Source organism: Heliconius melpomene, chromosome 11 (genome assembly GCF_056956725.1).
Source record: "Heliconius melpomene rosina isolate 202511_hmr_F chromosome 11, ASM5695672v1, whole genome shotgun sequence".
NCBI lineage: Eukaryota > Metazoa > Arthropoda > Insecta > Lepidoptera > Nymphalidae > Heliconius > Heliconius melpomene.
In genome coordinates, this window is record NC_140399.1 from 10,440,587 (window position 1) to 10,446,586 (window position 6,000).

Sequence of the window (6,000 nt, forward strand, 5' to 3'; positions counted from 1 at the left end):
AATAATTTATCAATAATTACCATTATTGATAAATTATTACTTTGATAAATTATTACTGAATTCAGCATTTACCTTAAATATTTGCTAATTTGTAGAAGTAAGTATTTCGGAACGTGAGAGGAACCTTAGAGGAACCTAGTTTTGTCACACTACCACTGTTTATGATCTTTCCTACAAGACCAAAATAACGAAAAAGTTATTCAACTACTTTTAATTTCTTTAAGCTTCAAGCTGTATCCCGCTCATAGGATGGCAGGAAGTGGGAGAATGGGAACCTATTGTTTAGACACTTCGTTCCCATTAAGACACTTTCGTTTCCCACTTACCATTGAATTATGAAGGTATTGCGTGTATTAATCAAAAATAAACACGTGTCTTTGCTAATAAGTATTAATAGAAAAAAATCGTATTCTTAGGCATACGGAAGCGTGGATTAAACTAACATTGATTCATTTCCATCAATTAAAATCGACTTTAACGAGCCATCTTCTTTTCCCAATGAGAAATTTATCGAATTACAATTGAAATTTGTATAGATTTGAGTTTTGTTTCCGTAATATGATTTTTTATGATTTATTTTTTAAGAATATTGTGACAACTGTACCTAAATGCTATTAATGTTCATCTAATAAATGAAGTTAAATTATTATCACTCGCCGCCTTTTAATAATTTTGTTTTGTTTCACGCTGTATCCCGCTTAGCGGGGTAGGCAGAGGAACCTGACATCTATATGTTAAGACTCCGTTCCTGTTTTTCAATTATTAGAGTGAAAAAATTAAACTATATACTATTTCGTGGGTATTGAACCCACAACTGTCACTGTCACACACAAACTGCTATTCGGGAAAAAGCATAAAATATTACTGCGGCTCTTCTCATCAGAACTGTCTTCCGAGCTGCTGGTGGTGCTGAGTAGAGATTTTTCTCGTGAAATTAACAATATTATGCTGATTCATTTAAAAATGAATAAAATAAATGAATCAACAAATACTTATGTAAATCTAAAAATTCTTTGTTTTAAGTCAAATTAATTGTATTCAATTAACAAACTGAAATACGACGTTACCCATAAGTGACTAATTAGTTACGGTTATTTTAACAACCAGTTATGATAATTTGGATTTAACTATCGTATTATAAATTATCGTTCAGTGAACAAGAATAAAGAGCTCTAAGAACGAGTCTAAGAGATATGCACAAAATAGAAAACAGGTTTGTGGTATGGCGTTTGCAAATTCCTATTCTTTAGGTTAGATGACCAAAGAAACAATTTTGCTAGCACCTTTTTACATATGCAAAATCTTTGAATAAAGTTAAGGCGATTGTAAACACCACAGGTTGTGGGATCAATTCCCACTAGAAGAAATGAAATATTTATTTTTTTTAATTTCCTCGCTCTAGTAAATAAAACCGCAAATATTTTCCATGGAATTTACGAAAAATATGAAACAGAATTGAGTACAATAGTACAGCATAATTTAGGACGAGGCAGTCGTGGCAAAGCGGCACATCGTTTAACTATAAACGTGACGGTAGGTTCGATTGCCACTCGGTGCAATTTTCGTTTTCACACCCGAGTTCTGAGTGTTGAGCGGAGTGTTGAGTTCTGCCAATTAATACATAACATCTCGATATTTGGGCCGAAAGAGGAGAAAGTGAGTATCTTAACAAGTTAATACCACATTATTTCTTGTTTACTAAATGTCTACGTAATGTCGCGTAAGGTGAAAATAAATTTAAATATAGATATACAGGTGTCCCAGGAGTCAACAATAAGATAGAAACAGGTGATAGACCAAGTCGTGACAGCTATGAAAAAAATATTCAAAAAAATCTTTGTCATGTATTTTTCATATTATATTGATTTTAAAAAATATCGGAAAAACCTACACCCTGTGATGATTTTTCAAGTCCTAAGACTACAAATACCACTCTTTTTTCATTTTTTTTTCTGTAATGTAATGATGAGTAACCCTTCTGTGAATTGCAGTTTAAGATTGAAATATACCTGCATCAGTTTTCAATAAAATGTGGTGTTTTTGCCAAACATTAAATTCAAAATATTTACTACACCCAACTTTAACCGACTGTACTATAAAAAAATGTACTACACTGTTTTTGCAAGTAACTTTAAAAGAACTTTAACTTTCGGTTTTTGTCTTATCGTGACTCCTGGGATACTCTGTATATATCACACTAGTGGACCCGGACGCGGCTACGCCTGCTTGAACTATAAGAATATTTATAAATATTATATAATATATTTATTTTTATAACCTTTAAGTATGGACGTCGGGTCTGACAGACCAGACAGTTCTACGAATTCTACAAATCGGCCACTTCTCGTTGATCTCCGCCACTGAGTCGCTCAGTACCTTTCGTATTAATGACAAAATGAATGAAGATAGCAGTGGTTGTGTCTCTGGGTTCAAAACACGTGAGTATTTCTAAACGGGGCCTGGGTCTGTCAGACCCGACGTCCATGTTTCCCATACATGAATGATTTCAAAACGCCATATATTTTTATAATATTACAAAATATACTTTAATATTTTAATTGTATTATTTGTATTCAAAAGTTTTTATTGTTTTATATCATATATTATTTGGCATTGTGTGTTATATATTTTAGTAATATAAATATTATTTACCTAAAAAAGATTCAAATTTTTTAGTTTTTATGATAAAATGGAAAAAAATGATCGACCTAGCACGTCAGGGACAAAAATATCGGTACTTTATAATCAACATCAAACAAAAGAATTGGACGACGACATTTTATAAAGAAAATAGCACTTTATCAAATAAAAAGACGCGTTTCGTATACTAAACTACTCTAAGAATTGAGAATGACTTTGACTCGCGTTTCGCGATCTGATCTATCATTTATTGAACATGAAGCTAAAAAAATAGTTTTAGGTTCTTGAAAAACACGTATACTTTGCCCCCAAAAGATATATAGAAACACAACACATACTTGTGTTGACTGCAATCGTCCTGTTTGCCTACAATGTTGAAAGCCATTGTGTATCGATGTTCAATTGTACCTTATCTTGAGGTGTTGTCAAAATTTTTATTTTATAACATAAGATGTAATTTCTTTATTTTTTTTATTTGTTAGACTTTATATTTTGTTAAAAAAATGTTTATTTTATTATCTGTCTTTTTTTTATAGTATTATTTTCTTAAGAGTCATCCCACGTGGCCAAAGACTGAAATTGTGACTTTAAGTTACTTAAATCGTTGTGATGCGTAAACTTTAATAAAAAGCGATTTTATTTATATTGATTTTGCTTGATTTGAGGCTATTCATGTAAACTAAAACATAAAATTGTCTTCTTCCTTTAAAAAACAGACGGAATATGACCAATAAATACACTGGTCTGACAGACCCGACGTCCATATGTGTGTTATAAAAAAATCACGTCCATAGTTAAAGGATAAGGATGAATGTCAAAATATAAGTTCATTTTGGGTGACGTTTTCTTAAAACAACAAAGAAACTTTGCAAACCATTCCTTAGCAGCGACGGTTGTTATTAACATGGCAGAATAAATTGCATGTCAAATTAGAAAGTATTTTAATTTATTAGTACATATGTGTAATGTAATGTTATATAGCCTATAGCACTTCTGAAGAATGCATTTTTCATACAAAACAAAAACATAGTAAATCGGACCAGTAGATCCAGAGATCTTAGCGTTCAAACAAACAAACAAACAAACAAACAAACTCTTCCGTTTTATTATATTAAGTATAGATATGTATAGCTATACAATATATCCAACAAATCCCAAACAAATGACTTGCTACAATACCATTTACTATCAAGGACATCGTGTAGGAAAGTTTAATATAAAACATTATTTATTTATAGAACCTTTAAGCGACAGGTAAAGTTCAAGGGCTGATACTATCATTTAACTTCATACCACGCCATATATAAAATGAGAATAATATTTCGACATAGTTCTCCACCAGGTGGGTCGACGATCTGGTCAAGGTACGGGGAAGTTCAGGACCAGTCTGCGTGGAGTTCCTTGAGGCTTATGTCCTACAGTTTGCGTCAAAAGACTAACATGATGATGATGACGATAGTTTTCTAAAAAGAGCGGTGGTAGTTGCGATTATTTTTTCAACTGGAAAACGAGCTAGGCGTCATCGATTTTACGATTTAATAATGTAATCCATATTAACCTTTGACTTTATGTGTCAAAAGTTTTATTTATTATTATTATTTCGTAAATTCCGATCGTAAATTCCGATCTCGCGAGAATTCCGGGGTAAAAATAACGTATAGGTTTTTCAACGATTATTTAATGCTTTTAATTAACTCTATTTTTCTATGTCATTGCCATAAGAATCAGTTTAGGAGTGGTACGGTTAGCCCGGACATTTGCCTGGCTTTTTGTCTTTTGTATTCCTTTTTGGGTTGTATAAATAAATAGGAATAAATAAGAATTAATGGAGTGCTGAATCACTATTTCCATTTATAATGACATCGTTAAGTAGCAAAATGTAATATATTTAATACTGCCATTAAAACAAATATATAAGTGAAGTGAGTTCAAGGGTATGAGAAGCCGGTCAAGTGCAAACCTTGCGTATGGAACTCTTGCAATCGCAACAAACGGCTTAAATGTATATAAATAGAATAAACGATAGTGACATAATATGATTTGTGGTTGAAAATTATGAAGCATATAGTGATTTTTTCTTTTTTTTGTACTAGATAAATTGTTTTAGAGATCTTAATTTTAAGCCTAAGAAATTTCGAAAGATAAAGAAACTTGAAACTTTTTTTTAAATGATATAATATCATATTTTTATTGTAGACATAAATATTCAGTGCACTTTTATTACAATGCATTTAAAAACAATAATGATTATGTACTCGTAGATAAATCCTGCATATAGAAAGAAACGATAAGGGAATCTTGTTTACACTTAGTTTTCCACTTCTCGGCCTAGTTTCAAGACATTCACACATTTTATATAAATAAGAATAAGGTCATGAAAATGTTCCAATCCCCCCAAAGTGGGAATTGAATTCACAACTATCGAGTTTACATTCAGACGCGTCCCTACCAAGTTAGTTCCATTATATTTTGTTTCAATATGACAAGCTAAGTGTTCTAGTACATACAAGAATCTATTATAAATAAGGAAAATTATAGAGCCATTATAGACTTAGGTACAATATACAAAAAATATATAAAGAAAAAACATAAATTAAGTTTATTACAATACATTGAACTAAATTCTTTATTCTTTATTCATACAAAAATTACTGTTAACTTTTTATATCGTTCCACATACATATCGCATTTTCGGAATAAAATTTTCTGATTACTCACACAGAAATATAAAGAAAACAATTGTCAATTGTACAAAAAATAGTTTAAATTATCATTTATACGAAATTGGTTATTATTTAATAGTAAAACTTACCATAATATTAAAGAAAAACAGTTAAAAACACTAAAATTCGTACACAAAAGTTAGTAATAAAGTTTATTTGTATAACGACGAGTTTCTAAAACGACGCATGCGCACCGTTGGCCGAGCGCGGTCAGACTGCCGGTATTCGCGCGAGAGCCTCCAAACTACGTTTACGATATGAGAATTGTGGTAAACAAAAGGTTTTTCATATAATAATGCTAAAATAATTAGTATTTTATAGAAATGATAATAATAGAATTGTTCGTATTTTATTATTGGTTGAGGATATTTTTGATTGATATTATTTGGTTATTAGTTCAAATCTAGTAGTATTGTATTGTATCTTTTTAAGTGTGCAATAAAGACTTTTATCTATCTATCCATTTATCTATCTATCTATCTATCTATCTATCTATCTAGATATTATGGTGGTGGCTAGTGGTGGCAAATAAAAAAACAATTGAAGATTGGCTTTTGACTAAATACTCTTTATCTACACAGCAAATTACGATAAATAAAGAAAGATAATTTAATTTTTCAACCTGTATCCTGCATTA

The 6,000-nt window shown here is 30.8% G+C and overlaps 1 protein-coding gene across 1 annotated transcript in view; it reads right to left on the bottom strand.

The window, feature by feature from the left end:
• The window catches only part of LOC146534840 (uncharacterized), a 25,773-nt gene extending 20,162 nt beyond the window's left edge, over nt 1–5,611 (bottom strand). The window contains exon 1 of the mRNA XM_085192388.1: nt 5,453–5,611. The gene's annotated coding sequence lies outside the window, so the exon portion shown is untranslated. The remainder of the gene's footprint in view (nt 1–5,452) is intronic.
• Nucleotides 5,612–6,000: the final 389 nt, after the last annotated feature.